General features: G+C 43.7%; 1 pseudogene; it reads right to left on the bottom strand.

Annotated features, from left to right (window-relative positions):
• Positions 1–432: 432 nt before the first annotated feature.
• LOC124706720 lies at positions 433–18175 on the bottom strand (annotated as a pseudogene).
• Positions 18176–21833: the final 3658 nt, after the last annotated feature.

The raw sequence follows: 21833 nt of genomic DNA, 5'->3' as shown, positions 1-21833 counted from the left end.
AATAATTCAGCGCTGTGGACATGGCTAACGAAGAATCTAAAACAAAGTCCTAGCTGACATGATGTTAAAAATTAATATAAATACTCTCTCCTTTCCATGAAAGGTATCTGAGATTTATTAAAATTAAATGTATGTAGAAACTAAATCATAAATCATGTCTAGATGCATCAGATTTTAGACAAATCTTTAACATGTTTCATAGAACGGAGGGAGTAGAAAACTCCCTTCTTACCCTTAGTGAAGGGTCCTAGTATCAACGGCCTACTCCCTACTGTACAGTTTGCCTATGATACAGGAGATGCCTAAGTCGTAGAAATGATTGATATTTTTGGAACAATTTAGCACTGTGGACATGGCTAACAAACAAGCTAAAACAAAGTCGAACTGCACAAGGCTACTTAAACCGTAAATGCAACAAGGGCTAACTGGGGAGGGCAAAAGGAGCATGTGTTAAATATACAGAATCCTCATATTACTCAGAAGTCAGAACTAAATACGACTAGAATAATGGAACAGACGTCCACTTTACAGGTACGAAAGTGCCAGAAAACATCATCAATAACCCTTCTCGCCACTTTGGCCGCTGATGTTTTCCTTACTCCAGACATATAATGAAATACTGTATAAAAATTGTATCTCAGAACGAAAGTTCTAACAGAAAGGAAGATCTGGAAACCAGGAGTGAGAACAATGTCCCATAAGATTAGCCATACCGCAACCTAAGACTAGAATGGGTAATAGAATGTATCTTGCTCGAATGCTTATTTACCAACTTCTGTGACTCCGGTGAACTTCAAGAACTGTTTAAAAAAATGAAAGCAGTATATATTATAGAATCAAACAAAATGATTTTCCGCAATAAAATCAACCAGAAAGTAGAAACAACAAATACTGGTGAAATAACACATCACAGATTAATCAACGGGAAGCAAAACATACAAACTAACATATAAATGAAGGGTAAGATGACGGCTGACTACTGAAGCCAGCTAAGAGACCACTGTTTGAAATAACCATTCACTCACCAATGCAGGTTCTGTTTTAAATGATCCACGCAGTTAACAACTGTGGAAAATTAGTATATCTGGTAATCGGGAAATTTGTGACTAATGCACAAGAGTTCGCAGAGATGATTAGGTAATATCTTTGGTTCCATTTTATGCATGTTTAATTTATGAAAGAAACATAAGTAGATAGAAGAACAACAAAGCATACCTTTCATTTCAAGAAAGAAGAAACACCTTTGCACGTTTTACAAAAATCATCATCACAACAAATTCAGGGCTTATCACCATTCTTCAATACCAGGTGTCCTTCATCATTTGTGATGCAGATCTCAGTCACAGCCTACAAGTAACAAGATGATGTCAAAAAAAAGGTCCATAAACAACCTTTACATGCCTAACAATACGGACATTCCAAGATATCTCAGCCAGAAGGAAAATATGGGGAAGCTGACCCGATGGTCCAGGTTTGGCTCAGTTGCCCATAACTACCCTGTGTTGAACTCTAACTCTACCGTGTGATTTGCAGAAAAGATTGAGAATAGACTAGGGGTAGCGCCTGAGGCTTAAATTAAGGTTACCAAGAAAAAAATGATTCTCAAGAAACCAATTTTTATCTAGATTGGGAGTTTTCAAAAAATTGAAAACCCTAGTTCATCCAGTTTATGTGTGATTTGCTTGCGACCTTCATTCTCCTTTGTGGGAAAACCCTACATCTGGCTTGTGAAAGTTTGTCACGAGACTGGGAGTCCCCCACCGCTCTCTCCGCCACCGCTCTTCATCGAGTTCTCCAGATCCTGGGCCAGCAGGCCCCTCCACTCTCCTCTCCGGTGCTGGCCGGCAGCGAGTAGGGCGAGGGTCCACCACTGTACAGTAGGTCTCTAGAGTTTAGCTCGGTGCTTGGTTTTGGCGTCATGCCGGTAGTTTGGAGTGCTTCGCCGGTGCTTCGGGACCGACTCCGCGATGTTTGACGGTGATTCTCTTCCTCACGGTGCTCCACCGGTCGGAGACGTTGATGAAGAGTGGTGGCGCCGTCCGCATCTCCATCAACAATAAGGTCCAGGTCTGTGTTGATGGCGACTCAGCTGCCTCTTGCAGGGTTCGTCTTCCGCTTCTGGGCTGCCATGGTGGCGGGACGAGGCGGTGGAAGGCTGATGCTGCTGGCGATGCTGGGGAGCTGCATGGAGTTTGAGGTGCTGCAATTTCTTGGAGATCATCCTCCATGGCCCAGGTTTGGCCGTCGACTGAACAAGCCGTAGGGCGGCTGCTCCAGCTCCTGTCGCAGTGGTGTCAGGATTTCAACCTCCTTCGGAGACCCCTTCATGGATTCGCCGCTTCCTGTGGAGACCAAGTGGTTTCGGCCCTGGTCCCGGCGTGGAAGGTCGCCGTTCGAGTCCACCGTCTGCCGGCAGTTGCAGAGGACTGGATTGCGTTTCTGCTCTTTTCTTTAGGGTCCTATTTGGATTTGCTGAGGTCTGGTTTGTAATAGAAATAGTTCTTGCGGACCTCTTTGTAATTTCTACTGCACCGCTGTTTTAATGATAAACACCTAGGCCCTTTGGGCCGTTCCGACTTAAAAAAATACAGCTGGCTTGTTGATACGGTGATGAAAGGACAGAAGATGCCAGTGATGCCATTCCACCGAAACCCCATCTCTGGATTTCCACCCTCGAATTGGCCCTCTTCTCCCGGTCTCGCAAAACCCTAACGCCACATGTCAGTGAGGGTTCTCCGTCCTGCTGCGGGTGGCCAGCCGGTTCAGCTTGAGATGCGTTGCTGCTTCAGGGTGTAAGTGGGCACGAACACGGTGGCCCACCAAGTGACCGCTTGTGCCGCTTGAATTGAACGGGAGACAGCTAATTGGCTGTATAATATGCGCTTGTTTAGCGGCTACCCACCTGCCAACTTAAACCCGCCAGCTCCACACTAGTAATACTTCCGTACAGGAAAGAGCCCATGAGGAACGGTATATTAAACGTGTGCCAGACGCCGTCTGCTTGTATGCTGCTCCCCACGGATGTCGCGGACGTTCGTGTGCTTCTTATTGACGTCACAGGACGTCAGCTTTTCCTCACGGGCATCGCCGGCGCTGGCTGCTACTCATGGAAGTCTGCCAGACGTTCGCCTGCTTCTCATTGATGTCGCTGGACGTCGGCTTTTCCTCACGGACATCGCCGGTGCTGGCTGCTCCTCACGGACATCGCCACACGCCGGCTGCTCCTCACGGACGCCGCCACACGCCGGCTGCTGCTCACGGACGCCGGCTGCTCCGCCTAGACATCGTCGAATGCTGGCTGCTCCACACGGAAGTTCGCCGGATGCCAGCGGCTGCTCACAGACATCGCCGGACCCCCAGCAGCTCCTTTACCGCGCAAGATGTCTGCCGTGGCGACCTGCCTCAAGCTTCTGCCGCGGCGCCGAATTTTGGGGAGGGTTCTGCCGTTGGTGGTCACTGAACCCCCGGCCTAGGGTGTGGGAGTGGTGCGTCAGCGTACCGGGTGCAGAGGAGAAGGTGGAGGAGGAGGGGAACAAAGGGGAAGCGCAGGGACGGATCTGGATGGGTGGCGGCCCGGCGGCGGTAGCGGGCGCGTCGTGAGAGCCCGTGAGTTCTCTATGTGTGTCCATGGAATTTCACTTAAGCGAATTAATTGGGGTGGGCTGGTGGCGCCGTGGGCTCTCCGTGCCAACTTACAGGTCTATTGCTGCTACCCTTTTTTTTGGCAAACCCATAGCAATGCATGGGCATATTTGCTAGTAACTTGTATTAGGCTAATGCTAATTTAGTAGCTACTGCTAACACACCTTGCCTATCATCACATCACTGACAGCGGGCACTACCCTACCTTAACCTTGTGCCACTTCACCAAGCACTCACCAACTATCAACTGGGCCCCTCACCTATCGCCAGCCAGATCAGTGGAGATTGCCAAATGACTCTGCATAGTAACATTACTGGCAGTGGTTCTTATACTAGCACACTCTACATTTAGTTCAAATTTTCTTCACTCCAGTATCCAGACTTGTTAATAATGGTGCTTATACAAACAAAAAAAGAACATCTCAAGTTAAGCAAACACTCTGAAGGTTAGGTGTTTATTGCAACTTGATTCCCAAAGTAACTAAAGGATACCAAATAGCAATAGCAATAGACTAAATTGGTTTTATGAGCTGTACAAAGAATTATGCAACACTAGTGCAAAATCAGCAATAGTTAATTTAAGACCACACCTGATGGTACTCCTTGTCACTAACTTTTCTCTTTAGCAGTCTCGCAGCATTATCAAGAATCTCCTGCTTCTTTAACGTTGCATTTGGTTCTTTATCACGGAATAGCCTAATGAGCACATTCCTGCAGGGAGAAAGTAAATTAATAAGTACGGAGCTCTTGTCATTGTCAAATTGGTACTCAGTGCCGTTTTCAAATTTGCAGTACCTCATAGTACCCTTCTCCTCAGTCCTTTGAACATATACATCATGGACAGAAACAGCAACAACCTTTATTGAAGCCTCAAGCTCATTACGAGGAAGTGAAACACAAGTTTTTGCAGCATTTGACAGAGCTTGGAACCTTGCTCCATCCTTCCTGTCAGAGGCATACTTCACTGCCAAGTGCCTCAAATCTCTAACTACTGCCTGAAAGCTACAGTGAACACATCCAACATTATTGCAATTGAATAGTTCGAACATCCATTGTGGAAAAAACACATGTTGCAGGCTAAGGAAACAAGAGAGCCACTGAGTCAGCATACATACATAAAATTAGCACTGAAAACACACTTCGCCAGCTACTCGTGTCATCTTATCTATTCCACGCACTGGAAACTTATATACTTAATCATAGCATGTACATGAGGTATTAAGGCTAGCAATAACAGCCAACAGATATAACAGCGCATATACAAGACACCAGTAACTAGTAGCCTAATACAGTGGTAAGGATGTACAGTACATAGTTAGTTTAAGAGCTCTAATGCTGGTTTGCTCTGTGGTAACAAGTTAACTTCACATGGTAGGCTAAACTATTTCCATGCAACTGCAGGTTCTCGGAACCTAGGAGTGTCTCATCATCGTTTTGTATGCCAAACCGTATATCATTACTGCAAAATCTTTTAAGAGCCTGGCTTGGTATTTTGATGTAGTCCTGCTTTCTCAGCATAACCTGCCACGCTTGCCATCACTGTGCGATGCGATGGAATTCTCCCCTGACTAAAATAGCTATAACTCGATGCAAACTAATATGCGTGATCAATGACCCCTACACTGGAGTGCTCCACATAAACCAACAGTACAAGAATAGACAATGCTCGCATTTTCTTGCGGCAACAAACACCTAGATACTTGCTGATATGACATTAAATCAAACAATCTTGAGTGCTACAATCAAGAGTACAGGTCAACTAGAGATTCATAGTTTCCTTCAATTGCATACCAACGCAAATGAATGAACTTCAGAGGGTAAAACATACTGGAAACTACTACTTTTAAAGAAAAAATCAGACAGGATAAAAAACAAAGATAACCAGCAAATTTCTTAACAATTACCTGCGAACTTTATTTGCGATGAAGACACTATCCAAGACAGAGCGCACATGGTTTTCACTCCCTTGAACAAGGCCATCCTTGGTCTTACCCACAACTGGATCCGTGCCTTTCCCGGGAATGTTAGACCTGGCTGAATTCTTGGTTTTACTTTGTTTGGTAGTGCTATATGTCTCTAGGGTGGCAGCCAAAGTTGCCTCACGAACTGACCAAGTATTTTCTTGCTCCCTGACTATGTGGGAATAACGTTTTATGAAGGATAAATCTGCTGCTACTATAAATTTATAGTCTTTAAGCATTTCCCTTCTTTTACCCAGTGGATTCAATATCATATTCCTTGTTCGCACATCTCCGAACAGTTTGTCTACGATTTCCATAGGTATGGATTCTTTTTTGTAAATTCGAGTATAATTCTATCTCTTTTGGGAGCATGTCCATCATCATACAATAAAGAACTTTTGCAGACCCATAAACCACGCACCAAATCTGCATACACTGGAAGAATTTTCAGAACTTCTTCCTCTGAATAGGTTGGAGCAAGATGCATTAGAGCATCAAATCGATTCACTTGTGACACCTGATTCAATTAAGTGAATGAAAAAAAAAGTCAAGAAAACAATTAGAGCCTTTTGTTGGTTTGTTCTTCTATCTCATCTCAGAATTGGAAACATCCGGTCAGTGAATCTAACCTCAGAAAACCATTTCTTCAGGCGCTCCTCCAGTGGCAGTAAAAGCATCTCCCTGTTTATGCAATGCAAGTTAGAAATAACTTGCGAGTTGAGTTGAATAGTAGATCTCAGCTCCAAGTTAAACAACATGGGGAAGAAAAGAAATGATATAAATCTACACAGTATACACGTTCCAGTGGGGCCTTGCAAGATTTTAACTAAAGGCAATCTAGACACGAGGAAATGGAACCGCATGCCCGTCAAGTTGATACTTAGTTTAAGATAAATAAAGACATCCGTGTGACTAGTTACGGTGCGAAAAGATAGATTAGCTTGGACAGACTCTACATCCAATTGTGATATATCTTTAGTTGCCACCTCTATGAATTATGACTATGTAAAGACGTCGAAGCTATCAGGGAGTAAGCAAGAATCGCGACATAACTCATCTTTCTCCCTCCCTCTCGCTTGATCTAGGGCTTGACTAATTTTAATGTCAACACAAAATAAACTCTCATATGACTTTCAATATTTGCATATAAATAGCATTGAATAATTATACAGCACACTCAGATGCTATTTAGTATATCAGACAAAAGAAGAATCATTTCTTTCGTGAAACGCAAAATGAACTTTGTGTTTCATTTCATTGAAAAGGTAGAGTTTGGTTTACAATCCTCCTAGGAGGCATGATACAGGAATATTCTTCTGTTCACTGAAATCGCCGTGTGAGAAGAATGATTTCATTGGCACAATATTTTCATAACAAGACTGCTAGAGTTGAACAGAAAAGTGAGCACCCATTTCATGAAGAAATGTTCAAACATTTAATTAAGTGAAAATTGGGCCAACATTTTTTTTAGCTAAACATATATATTACGGGAATTGCCTCCAAAAGATACATGTCTTGCTTCAATTGCATATAAACACAAAACAGCCTATTGATCATTTAATAGGAAGAAAAAACAACCTGACTGGAAAAGTGAAATGAAAACGCTTCCACAAAATGCTGTAGACTTATTTATTTCTTTTTAGTCTTAACCATATATTAGAATATTAATACTGCAACCTCTATATTATCTTTGTGGTGCACATGCATGCATGCTGTAATGTAATCCGTGACATATCCATGTCACTCTCCTACTAAATACTAATGCATTCCTATGTCTTCTCACAAATTATTGGGAGTCCAGATAGTCCCTGGGACACTAACTCGTAGAATAGTCGAAAATATAGTTAGTCAAGGATTCCAGTTCAAAGCAAAGTACTGATTCACAACAAGTTATGCGATGAGTTGACTGCCTCTTAATCAGAGTACCTAGTGATCACTGAAAAACTCTAGCTATTGTGGCAAATCCATTTGCTCATCCTTGACTGCAATTACTAGGAACATAATCTACGAAGTCATTTGAACAGAAAAAAAACATGCATGGAAAATATTTATACTTCCATATATGCGAAAGTAACGCTTCATAAGCAGAAATTTTCCATAAATATATTAGCAAAGGAGGGCTGCTCCCCTACAAAAATTGAAAACTCGACCAGACCTAAAAAAAAAAACAACTAAACAGAAGTATACAAAGAAATGGCAAGATCAGTTGAACTTGTAGAGGAAAGGAAATTATGTGCTCTGCACCTTAGCGCATGGCATCTGTTCATATTCTTGCTTCCTGTCGGCCCACCAGGACACAATGACAATGCATAATCGGATCTGCAGAATAAATTTGGAAGTTATACAACAAAAGGTACCAGTTCCAATCGGATAGTAACAGAAAAAGTTGATTGTTGTATATATTTGAAAAATTGCACTGCACCTTAGTACCATTTTAATGATTCCCAGTGCCGAACCAACACATAACATCATGCACACTAACAACAATAATAACACAAGAAATGGACAATAAACACAAAATTGGCTCCAGGGCGCTGTTATTTTGTGCAAATTGATCATACACACTGTAAACATGGCATTGACTCAATAACACTACAAAAATCATGCCCATTTGCTAGAACACACATCAAAATATTGCTTCCGTAATATTAGCGTGAATATCTCACGAAATACAAGCTTTGCCATGATCCTCTTACATTTGTTCTCCCTTCCCCTCTAACTGGACTGTCCGAATCCGTGAACGTAAAAGACAATACCCCCTGTACACAGAATGGACTTGTAAAGCCTGGGATGAACACTTTGCTGTGCCATGGGTAAGCACCAGGGCCATCGTAGGAAAGATACTCGTGGCTGGCAGCAAAGAGATGCATGAACTCCTGCCAGCCAGCAACGGATGCACTGTGGTGCCATGCTGGAGAACTCAACGTTGGAAGCCTCCTGTCTAGGATCTGGCCTAACGTCACTATCCCAGTGCTGTGTTTGTTACAGCACCTGTGGACACAAGCGCCTAGGTCGGGTACCCTGTGAATGACCTAGACGACCACTACTGTCAGGCAACTCTTGGATCTGCTGGAACTGATCCCATCACTTTGTCTGACCTTTTTCATAGAGGGAAAAAAGGGAAGATAAAAAAAAGAGGACAAGCTCACATTAAGCTAGTTTACTGATTGATTTCAGATTTTACTTGTGTATCAAATAAAATTTGATTTACTGGAGCATGAGAAGGGAGAGGCGATGAAAACAAGCCATGCTGCTTGGGTTTCACACAGCAATGGGACAAGAGAGAGGAGAGTATCACATGTATGTTTTCTGTATACTCATCATATTTTAATCAACGGTGTGTTATGGTAAATGGATTTTGTAGTTAACTTTAGATTTTGAAATGTGACTGAGCACTTAACACAAAATAACGGTGTCCTAGAGTCAACTTTGCAAAAAGGCTAAACCAAAAGTAATAAAATCAATGTAAATGATATGTCTAGCATTGAAAGTTCCATCTATGCTAAGATGTTTTCCTAATTAGTGAGTTTGCAGCGTCAACAACTCAATTACTCAAAACATACAATTGAGATATTGACCAGATTTTGCCAGCAATGCTTCAAATCATGTAGCCCTAAAGGAACCTAACAATATTAAATCCCTTTCCAACAACTCGTCAAAAATGGGTTGCGAAATTAGAATACAGCTGAAATTTGATTGCCAATGGGACAATTAGGCTCAAACTGAACATGCAGAACAGTCTGTTGTATATTATATTCTTGGTGACTCAGTTTACATGGCCATGACATACTTGCTACAAAAGCAAATATGTACTGGCAATCTTCTGACACAAGCCAACGATAAGTCTATATATAGCTTCGCTTATGTCTGTGCTACATATGAATATATTTTGCTACATCACACAATGTTACTCACAAAACAATACCAGTAATAACTATCACAACACTTACGTGCTCATTGTGAAATCTATAGGCCTGCTGTCATTTGTTATCATCTCAGTGTCGTACTTGTTTGCAATGTGACTCCCAGCTGGTTCGTATGTGAGAGATATCCATGGCTGAAATGACAAACGAAAAAAGGCATATCAATTATTTCTGAAGTTTAAATAACAAAATGGTGTATGGTAAGAACACAAAGATACTAAACTTTGTTCCATAATATAAGGTATAATTTGACGGTCCAAATCCATGGTTTAACCATGGAGTGTGTTGTGGCGCAACATAAGCTTGTGGTAGCCGACTTCCCTTTTCACGTTCGTGTGATGTGGGATAAAGGCATCAAAATCACAAGAACGGAGTGATGGAAGCTCAAAGGGGAAGCACAACAGACCTTTCGGGAGAGGATGATCATGGAAGGACCATGGAACGAAGAGGGAGGTGAGGATAGCATGTGGGTGAAGATGGGTACTTGCATCCGAAAGGTAGCTAGGGAGGTGCTGCTTGGAGTGACAAAGGGTAAGAAGCCACAAGCTAAGGACGCATGGTGGTGGAATGAGGATGTCCAAAGGGCTATCAAGTAAAAGGAGTGCTACAAGAGTTGGCACCACGATAGAAGCACAAGCAACATGGTAAAGTACAAAGAGGCCAAGAAGAATGCAAGGTGAGTTGTGAGTGGAGCAAGGGCGCAGGCCTATGATGAGCTATATGATAGACTAGGCACAAAGGAAGGCGGGAAGGATATCTACAAGATGGAAAAATATTCGTGATAGGATGACGAGGGACTTCAACCAAGTTAAGTGCATCAAGGATGAGGCTAATCGACTTCAAGTGAAAGATTAAGAGATCAAGAATAGATGGAGGGAGTACTTTGATGGGTTATTCAATGATGGGAACAAGGGCACTATGCCCAAGCTGGATGACTCCTTTGATGACATCAATAGGCGTTTCGTGCGGAGGATCCAAGAGCTTGAGGTTAAAGAGGCCCTCAAAAGGATGAAAGGAGGAAAGGCCCTTGGCCCTGATGATGTTCAATTGAGGTGTGGAGAAGCCTTGGAGACGTGGCAATAGTATGGCTAACTAAGCTATTCAACCACATTTTCCGGTCAAACAAGATGCCCAAAGAGTGGAGGAAAAGCATATTAGTAATCTTCAAGAATAAAGGAGATATTCAAAGTTGTACTAACTACCGAGGGATTAAACTTATGAGCCATACTATGAAACTTTGGGAGAGAATCATCGAGCATCGCTTGAGGAGAATGACGAATGTCACTATTAACCACGCGATTTTCTTACTTCGCCAACTTATGGAGAGATATAGGGAGCAAAAGAAGGACCTATATATGGTCTTCATCAACTTGGAGAAGGCGTATGACAAGATACCAAGGATGGTCATGTGGTGGGCGCTGGAGAAACACAAAGTCCCAACAAAGCACATTAGCCTCATCAGAGATATGTACGCCCGTGATAGTGAGACCGATACCTTCCCAATCACGGTAGGTCTACATCAAGGGTTAGCCTTAAGCCCATACATGTTTTCCTTGGTGATGGATGAGGTGACCAAGGATATATTCCTTGGTGTATGCTCTTTACTGATGATATGGTGCTAGTAGATGAAACCAGGTCCGGCGTGAATAGGGTGTTAGAGCTATGGAGGCAGACGTTGGAGTCAGGGGGTTCAGACTTAGCAGGACCAAAACTGAGTACATGCGATGCAACTTTAGTGGTGTTGGTGGCGAAGACGGAGATGACAGATTAGAAGGACAAATAGTGCCTAAGAGGGACACCTTCCGATATTTCGGATCAATGTTGCAAAGCAATAGAACGGCAGTTAGACCGGCGATGCTATATGGGGCAGAATGTTGGCCAACTAAAAGATAACACATACAAAAAATGAGTGTTGCGGAGATGCGCATGCTACGATGGACGTGCGTCCATACAAGAAAGGACCGGATTAGGAACGAGGTAATTCACGATCGACGAGAAGCTTGTCCAACATCGACTAAGATGGTTTGGGCATATCCAATAGAGTCCTCCAAAAGCGGAATTCTAGTGAGTATGGAGGAGACTAGAAGGGGTAGAGGACGGCCAAAGTTGAATTGGGTGAAGGCAGTAAAAAGAGACTTGAGGGATTGGAATGTACCTAAAGTCTTGGCTCTTGATAGGACTGCATGGAGATCAGCGATCCATGTGCCACAATCTTAGTTTACTCTCTTTTTTCATCTTGTTCTTGTTTTTAGCTTCCTTTTATTTCTGTTGGGTTTCATATCTAGCCTACCCAACTTGCTTGGGAAAAAGGCTTTGATGTTGTTGTTGTATGTTACACAAAATAGACACATTAGATTATTTAAAAAACTTTTGTATTATTGCGATTTTGTAACTATTGACTATTGTATGAGTAACTTGCAGTCAAAGCATGGATTTAACAGTCCAAATCCGCCTTATATTTAGTTTATCTCGTGTATTGTGTGTTCTTTGTACTATGTGTGTTCTCCCAATGTATACGCCTGCATTTTCTGTCCAACGACCGTAGGCAGACAGAACCCAAATCCAGATATGACTGGCTGCCTCGACACCTAGAGTGGATCAGTTCGACGTCACAATTTTGCATTCATTTTATTTTGGTGGATCCAAATACATTGCTATTTGTTCACGCATGTTGTACTTGTAAATGCACATCTTGGTACACATTTTATTTAACTAAAGTATATTGGGCTTAATACTATATTTATTATGCACCAAGATCTTTCTCATGCCAAAAATTGTTGAAGTATCAGCATTTTGTATTTGTGTATTAATACTAGGGGTGTAAACGGATTGGATCGGATCGGATTTTGCTCATGCCATATCCTTTACCATGTATTTTTCTCGGATTCGGATCAGACCGGATATTGCTCGGTTTCGGATTCGAATGCGGATATGCCGAACTACGGATTCGAATCGGAAATGGGGCCGACTCGGACCGGAAAAAAAAATAGCCGGATATATGATCTCATCGATAGATAGCTATAGTTCTTGCAAATCTTGAGAGATTTGAACTTTCAGTGACAGAAGAGACAGACATAATTTAGACATAATGCGCTAAAATTCAAGCATTGATAGAAATTTAGAGCTAAACATGTTCGCCAAATGAATTTGGTAACTCAACAACTACTAACCTTGCAAGATTGGCCTTGGCTTTTGACTTAAAAATCGGATTATCCTAATTAAATTTCGGATAATCCATATCCACATGCTATTTGCTATACTGTCTCCGGAGCACCACTTCGGAATCGGATATACTTATCCACCAGATTCTTTAAAATCGAATATGGATACCTTAAAACGGATTCGGTGCCGGCTTCAGTGCGGAAATTATCCCATCCGTTTACACCCCTAATTAATACCCCCATTGATTTATGGCATCCTGCTACCACTAGGTGCAACTACCAGAATACTGTATGGCTGATCACTCACAGCAATCAGGTAGGAGACAATAGGAGGCAAGATCAGCAATATATCACTTACCCAGTGGATGGTCAAGATCACAGCCTAATAATAGAGTTGGCATTGACACCATCAGTAATGTTGCAGATCCACCTTACAAGATATGTTAAGGACCAATTTTTTGCTGAACTACGACATGTCACATTTGTTTATACCTGTTGTGGAATACAAATACATGGTGTTTTGTTTGGCAAATTCGATTACAAGTTAATTACCTCTCCCAAAAGCATTGGAGGCTATTGCAAAATTAGATATGTTGTGGCAAATTCAGTGTCCTGTTTGTCTGTTTGGCAAATTCGATTACAAGTTCAATACATCTCAAAAAAGCATTGGCCGCTGCCACAGAATTTACTGTTGTGCTCTTATTTCTAATTATGTATCTAATAGTAACACCAGTTGAAAACTCTGTTTGTACAAATTTTAACAAAAGCAGGTAGCCAAATGTTGATACATATCGAAGTGATTCCTCTTGACTCAACACTATTACCATATTCACCTCAAACACCAAACAAACCTGAAGTCATTCTAGTCGACTTTTGTGTATCTAGGGCCGCACACTATTTATACCCAGAAAATGTTCAGCCTTGTAAACTAGGAAGCCTGAATAGGTTCAAAAATTAACTAGCAAAATGTCGAAACAAAACAGTGAGGGAGCCGAACTCAGTAGAGGCTTACTATGGAGAGAACCAAGACTAGAAGACCCAAATTTCAGTAGAAGATATAACAAAAATGAACTGGACCAGAAGAAAGCCTAGAATGTAAGACAGATAAATTTACATTAAGTGCAAAACTAATATCCTTATTACAAACCTCAGATTCTTCAGCGGAGTCCTTGGAACCATCTGAGCGCTCATTTCCCTGGGAGCATAAGGTAAGTGATCATGAAGACATGAATAGACGCTCAGAGCTAGCAGCAAAGAGGCAACAGTCTTAACATTACTGCAGCCCTTTCTCTACAGAAGTAAGCAGGGTAGTTCAAGAATATGATGCCCAAAAACAGCACACATGGAATACATTACATACACCAATAGGAAGGGTGTGCCATATTTCAGTACGACATCTGTTCTCCTCAGTGTTATACATTAAATGCGCACATTCACTAAGCAAACCTTAGATTATTGACAACAGAACATTTTTTCTCATAATCGCAGGAAAGTACGCATTCAGATGTTGTACCTGCTTAGCCGAGCCTCAGAGAGCGAATACCATACATGCAACTTTTCTTGCAGAAGTTAATACTGAAAGGGCTAACTCCAATAAAATACCAATTTAAAAATAGACAGAAATCATCTGTATGCTACTCTTACTGTTGACGTGTTGTTCCATGAATGTGGAGTAACATGGGAACCAGAGGTTGTTATGTTGGCAAAGCCAGTTCACTGTCACCAACACGCATTACGAAACATTATTATTGTATGGCTCAATTTGTTTGTTACATTTTTTTTTGAGATCGTTTGTTACATTTTAAGAGGTAGCTTTCAGTTGCCCCTGGTTGTCTAGATAATTATTAGAAGAGATTGTGGCTAGGGAAGATATTTCGATGTTCATCAAACTTGTTGTGAACACACAACAAAATAGTAGCAATGCTGGCGAGAACTAGTGCCGCACCTTAACTGATGGAGCCGCTGGACCACCTGTACGAACATTTGTTTCTACCCGTTGTAAAGGCTGCCTAGTATGTGATCCACCAGAATTTAGATGTGACATCGATGGTCGCAGTTGCATCACTGCATCAATATGATTTAAATAAACCTGCGAAACAAAGCAAGGGGATCAATTATATTCATTTACATCACATGACCAAACACCTTGCATTAATCAGTTGCCTAGAATAAAAGTTCTTTCAGAAGGTACAAGTTTTCCTGCAATGGGTAGGCTGTGAACTATAGCTACTATCCAACAAGTACAAGAAGCTAATTAGGGACAAAACAAGTTAACAAACTCAGTACCACTAACTCTTGTGCAATTGTTTCAACTTCTCGAGTGTAGGAGTACTAGCCTTATCTGACTGCATGTACATCAAGTTCCACCAGAACGATTTAAACATATAGAGTACCGAATCAATCTGTCCATAATTCAGGAGCATGCTCATGAATACTTCAATTTATCTCAAACAAGGAGATGGATTAACCTCTCAATCCAATACACCATTAGAACCATGAAGAACAGGTCTCTATATGCCATTGCAGGTTAAGGATTTAGTTCAATATTCATGGCACAGTTGGCCAAAGCAAAGTGAGGCACACCACGATTCATTTTGTTCAATGTTCATGGCACATATGGCCTAAGCTAAGTGAGGCACACCAGAAGTACATATGCAACTTTCGTGGCTAATTCGCCATAGACAATACATACATAAAAATTGTTCTGGTACTTACCAAGTTGCCTCGAAGAACCCCAACTGCATAATCAGTCACATCAGCTGCTTTCGATGATGATAGTGTCTGCCACAACATAAACCCAACGATATCAATGAAATTATTCAGACATACCAGCTGGGGAAGAAAAGAACAGTTCAGATGAAAACTGAACTACTGCCCAACGAAGAACCAGCATAAGGCTCTGTTTGTTTGGGCTCCTCCCAGCCGCTCCAACAGCTTCTGGGCTGTGGAAGCCGGAGCCCAAACAAACACCACTTTTTTGGCCAGCTCCACGCAGCGGCTTGAGTGGAGCGCTTCCAAAAATTGCACTACAGACCAGAAGCTACGACTTCTGTGTTTCTTCCAGCCGCAGCAGCTCCAAACTCTGAGTTTTACCGGTATACCATCCCACCAAATCACATACAACAACAACTATGCCCTGGAACAAATAAGTAACTCCTGTAGCACCCCCCACCCCCACCCAAAATACAGAACTAGACTCTGCAGCACAATCCATGAATGAGGAATGCCAAAAGGATCAGCCAGGAATGTATGCGGCAAAAATCAACCAACAGTGACACTATGCGGCATTACTCCATGTCTTATACAAGGCGAACTCTAGATGTGAGCACAACGTAATAAGAGTGCAGAATCTGAAGAAAACCATTCCAGCATACTGAATTTAATTATTATTACAAAAAAAAGGAGGGAACTACTATGACAATGGCATTCCACCTGTTGACTCTAACCCTTGATTGAGGACGAATGAACCTGTGTCAGGGGACACAGCACCGATCTGAAATCGATGCTATTATGGTCTTGTCTTTAGCGTAACTTACAAGAACCACATTACTCCAATACTCCTCTCCTCCCATCCCCTCACCTTTTTTTCTGCTCATGCCTCCTGCCAATCAACCAGTATTTATTTTGCCCTCTTCCAACAGGTTTACTCTGCTCTACTCCTTTATATTCAAATAAAATAATTGTGTGGCTAGTTGGCTAACAGGGAGCATTCATCTTAAGACTTAGGAGACTTCAGGGGATTATTGCTTGATTTTACCATATCAAGGTTCTCTAAAAAAATTGTCCTCTATATTAATAGTATTAACAAGAAGTTGACAGGAGACTAGACTCGAAATCAGTACAGCTTGACAAAGCACTTTTCGAGTCTAGTCTCCTGTCATGCACCAAGCCGCACCCTTTGCACTTTTGAAAGCACAAATAGGTAAGGCTATGGAATAGCCACAAGGCCAGCTATGCACGTTACTCTGAATAAACAATCAACATGATTTTTCAACACAAAACTAAATAAACAGAAAGCACATGGACAAATTATCCATTCAGATAAATAGTAATTTATAATAACGAGATAACATCAAGGAGAAACCTATGGTGCACTAAAAACAGCGATCGTCGAGTAAGTATCCATAAATTAAGCTTACAAATATAAATAACAATTGCATGGATAATGTAAGCTTCAACAATAAATTTCACATAAAATTACTGAGCTCCCAAGGAATCATACATAGTTAAATATCATAGAGAGGCATGATAAATAATCCAAAGAGTTAAGTCTGTAATAAATTATGTGACAGTAAGACCCACCTGCTTTGTCAGTCTCACAGATGCAGAAACCTCTGGGTCGTAATTATCACTGTTAGTATCGATATCCAAATCTACTTCAACTTCTGAGCTCCGCGGCTTCACGCGAACCTGATTTGCTCATAATCCTTTTAATGAAGTAAAAGAAACTAATATGCTATCAACTGACAGACATTAACCGTGCAAAGGGAGATACAGTTAGCAGGGGTTGTACCTCCTTACATATCTCATTAAGCTCATACGGGCGCCAGCATGGCCTCAGTGGATATTGCATAATGTAAAGCTGCGAAGTTCGCATACACGAAATTAAGTTCAGAAAATAGATATAACATACAGAGGAGCAGTCCACAGGTAAGCGAGATAACAAAAGTCGATGGGTAGCAAAGGACCACAAAGGTCTGGCGTAGTTCAGTTCAACCAAAAGAACATAAAAAATCGATAACAGATTGAAATAGGCCTTTCATAGTCAAGCTAGTGTTATCTAGCTTGAACTGATTAAGCAGATTCAACTAGCTAACTTAATATGTACATCAAATAATTTCAGAAAATATACGGTCCTCTATTGCCACTGGGAAAGAGAATCAGATCACTATCAAAATGGAAACGCCATATAAAAACGCTTCATTAATCATAAGCGACACTGAAAACTAAACCAACCAACACAGCCAGCATTCATAGCGGCAGCAGAGTCAATCAGGCCGCAGAATCATGCAAGCACTAACAGCAACTTACAAAGAGTTAACCCTACGGCACAATGAACGGGAATGGAGTCAGCTAGAGTGGAATACTTTACCATGGTATCCTCGTCGAAGGGCTTGGGCGTGAAATACACATCGATCTCCCGCACCACGAAGTCCTCGTCCTCGCCCTCGTGATCCATCTCATCCGCGCCCACGCCAGCGCCAGCGCCCACCCCGTCCGTCTCCATCGCGTCCACGCCATCCTCCGGCAGTGGGGCCGCCGCCGCGCGGGGTTCATCCTCCTGTATTGGCTCGGGCGCGGGCTCGGGCTCCGGTTTGGGTTTTGCTTTTGGTTTCGGCTTAGGCTTGGCCTTCGGCTTGCCCTTGATGTTGGGGGCGAAGCGGGTGGAGGGGGCGGCGGCGGCGGCGGCGGAAGAGGCGGGGCCGTCGAGGGAGGCGAGGTCCGCCATGTCGATGTCGGCGTCGGTCCCCATGGCCGCCGCGGTGTGGTTCTAGGGTTTCGTGCAGGTGGGGGTTTAGGAGAGTAGTTTGGACTATGGAGGCGGGGGCGGCACGGCGGAGACGGCCAACGGCGGAGGCGACGAGAGCTAGGTGGAGGCTGCGTGGCGGCTTTGGGGTAGGGTCTCGGACTCTCGGGTAGTCTCTTTTTTTTTCTAGGGGAAGGTCTCGTGGTCTCGGTTAGTCGGTTTGGTGGCCCAGTGCGTCTTGTAATTGGGCTTTGTATGGCCTGTGGGGAAACCGAGAGGGCTTTCTCCTAATCTCGCTTTTTAGGGTCTACATTTGGACATTTTTTTCTCAAAAAAACAAAGTATATCAGACACCGACAGATGAAACACAAATTCCTGCCAGAAACATGAACAGTGAAGAAAACATAAACCAAAATGAAAACCGGAGGCCGGTTAAGATTTGGATTTCGGCTTTCGGTCATGTTTTTCACTTAGCAAATGGTACAAAAAGGTCCTTGAAGGTACTCCTATTTTTTCCATAAAAAAAGCCTATTTTTTTCCTATTTCATTACGTCTTCTGAATTTTCTGGCAATTCCTCGAAGAGACGAATAGATAAAATGACATGGGGAGGAGAACAACAATCCCCTTAGATTGCAAAGAAAGATTGCAAAGAAAACATCGATGAACAAGCAAACGAAAGATTGCAAAGAAAACAACTTGTCATCAAGGCCATCATCTCAAGGAAGAACTAGAGCGGAGGAGAAACAACGTCGTGAAGCTCGCCACCGGGAATCCTGCCACCGTCAAGTCCTGTCGCATCGCAGCCGGAATGCCATCCACCACCACCTCCGAAAAAGGTCCAGGGCTGGCCCTGACCCATGGCAGCCATGGGCGGCCGCCTAGGGCCCAGGCCAGTGAGGGGCCCAGGAACGGAAGATTTGTTTACTATGGGCTGGAAAAAAATACAATATACGCGTAGTATACATACATCAGCAAATACCAGTACAACCTTCCCGCGTGAGTGCGTGAGCATGGTCCGCGCGCCAGATCGGTCAGCTCCTTGCGCGCGGCTGCTCGTCAAACGCAAACGTGTGATCTTTCGTTCGTGAGCGCGTGAGGTGTGACCGGTCGGTCCAACTCCCTGCCTCGACTGCTCGGCTGGGAAAATGGGAATAGACGAAGACGATCGCTAGCTCCTGTGTCTTTCTCATCTTTGCGTCTCACCAATTGCTTCATCAACCGCTTTGATCTCCCGTTCGGCAGCCCTTCATGCCGTCCCGGCCCACCCCTTTGAAAGTGCATGACTAAATCTCTCTCCTAATTCTCTCTAATTTATGACTTATTCTCTTAATTGGGGTTATAATTTGATGTAAATTTTTTGACCATTATAGGTGTTATAATACTGTTGACTGCCAAAACCCACCGGCGGGCAGCGACTGTCAACACGGTAGAGCCGGGAAGAGCCTAGAGCTGCGGCTGGCTGAGACCCCTCCGAGCGACGGCCCGCAAAGCTCTTCCGGTCACACGTCCGATGCGAATTGCAAGGGCGTGCCACCCGACCTATACCCGGTCGGGAAGGTGATGGAGATGCCTCGCTTAGTTTCTGCATGGCATACACGTAAACATTAAATACGAGCCTCGATCGGCTCTCGTGTTATCCCGTGAATCGGCTCAAGGAGCCGATCCACCCATGATTCGTACGGGGTGCACGAATATATGGTGGTCCTGCTTAATCAAGATAAAGCTAATGAGATCTACGACGATTTAGGGTTTTCACCGCATAATCGGATCATCCTACTCCGAGTTGGGCCTCGCGGCCACGCACGGTGATCGTAAGCCGATCCTAAACAAGGCCTAAAAACCAACACGAAGTTGATCCCCGGAACATCCTGTTTAGGACTTGCGAACGACACCCTACGTACCGCTGGATCCTCCCCCCCTTTGTAAGGTCTAACTATTGCAGATATTAAACTAATCCTTGATGAACAAGGAGCAACCGTAACGGATCAGATCTACTAAATAATGATCAAGCGGGGTGCCGCCCCCACACCTGAGATAGGTGTGAGGGCGGCTAGATATGCAAGGGTTGCACTACGTTAGCATGTTAAACGAAGAACAATGCTAACCCTAACATATCTATGATAACTACGTTGCTCGCCATCAAAAACGCTTCAGTACGAGCAACGCATGAACAACGTGGAGCTTGTGCTGCCTAGATCGCAAGATGCGATCTAGGCAGCATGTCGCTTACCGGATAGAAACCTTCGAGACGAAGGAGTTGACGATGCGCCGAGATTGGTTTGTTTGGTTGAACGTGTGTTGTTGTTTATTCCATAAGCCCTAGATACATATTTATAGTCCAGCGGACTTTCTAATGAGGCGTGCACCTAACCATGCACGGGTAAAACTCTAACTTCTAAACCGACACGTAATCTAATATGTTACAGATACAAGGGCAAACTAGCCCAACTTGGTACACAAGACCGATTCACGTATTCCTTCCATGTACATATCTCCAAGTCCATCTTGATCGCGGCCCACCTCTGACTCGGTCAAATTCTGGTGATAACACATGCCCCCCTGGTTTTGGAATTGGTAATTCCAAAATCACTCTGCTTTCCTTCGTCGGGTCATGTCGTGGCTGAACCGTTGCAGTATCCTTCATCATGATGCCTTGCCTTCTCAACTTCTCCGCGTGACCTGGCAGTTTTTTTTTCTTTAGGCACCACTTCCTCGGAAACTGCTGTGGCATTGAATTTCCACTATATCCCCTTTTATTTAACCGCTACGAACAGTTCTCCTCTGCATCTTCTCCGCATTAGCACTCCAAAAGCCCTCCTGCGCCACCATGTCTTCTTCCTCCTCTGCTCCATCGGATCTTTCCAGCCAGTCTTCCACGTCCCGTGAGCCGACGCCGGAGTACAACCCGGCGGAGGTCCACGCGGCCAACACCCGCCGCGCCATTGCGGCCGGGGAGGAGCCAGACCATGACTTCTCCATCTGGTCCGAGGACGACAAGTCCTCGACGGACGGGGGAGCGACCTCCGCTTCCTCGCCGACGGGGAATCGGAGGAGGAGAGCGATGACGATCGCTTCTCCTGGGATGACTTCACCTCCTCCGAGGGGGTGGAGGAGGAGGAAGAGGATGAGGAAGACGACGACGACAGCCCCTCCGACGAGCCGCCGGCCAAGCGGTTCTGCCCTTGGCCGGGCAACCTTAGCGACTTCGACAGCGACGAGGACGACGCTGACGAAGAAGACGAAGACAACGAGGGCCCGGTCGGCGGCCATTGGAGCAACGACGAGCCCGCCGGGAGCAGCGCCGACAGCGGCGACGATGGTGACGACGAGGGCAGCGACGGCCCATAGATAGGACCTCTAGTATAGGGCCAGTAGTAGTAGATGGGGCAATGTATCCCCTAGTACTTCCTTTTGAGAGCAATCAGCTCTTTATGTAAGAAATCTATCAATGAAGAACTTTCCCCAATTTGATCTTGCCGATTTCCTTTGAGTTTAATTTAGCCGATTCCTCCTTCTACTGACCTTGCCGATTCGTCCCCTTTGCCAATGCGTAATGAGCCGATAGCAACGCATCGGTCCTTTTAAAAATCACCCTTCCATCCTTCAACTAATGATTTTGAAATCTGGTGGATAATGTAGAATCTTCAGGGACGCCTTTGAATTCTTCCAACCAAACCT

Source organism: Lolium rigidum, chromosome 4 (genome assembly GCF_022539505.1).
Source record: "Lolium rigidum isolate FL_2022 chromosome 4, APGP_CSIRO_Lrig_0.1, whole genome shotgun sequence".
Classification (NCBI taxonomy): domain Eukaryota; kingdom Viridiplantae; phylum Streptophyta; class Magnoliopsida; order Poales; family Poaceae; genus Lolium; species Lolium rigidum.
This window is presented reverse-complemented; position numbering and strand designations above follow the sequence as displayed.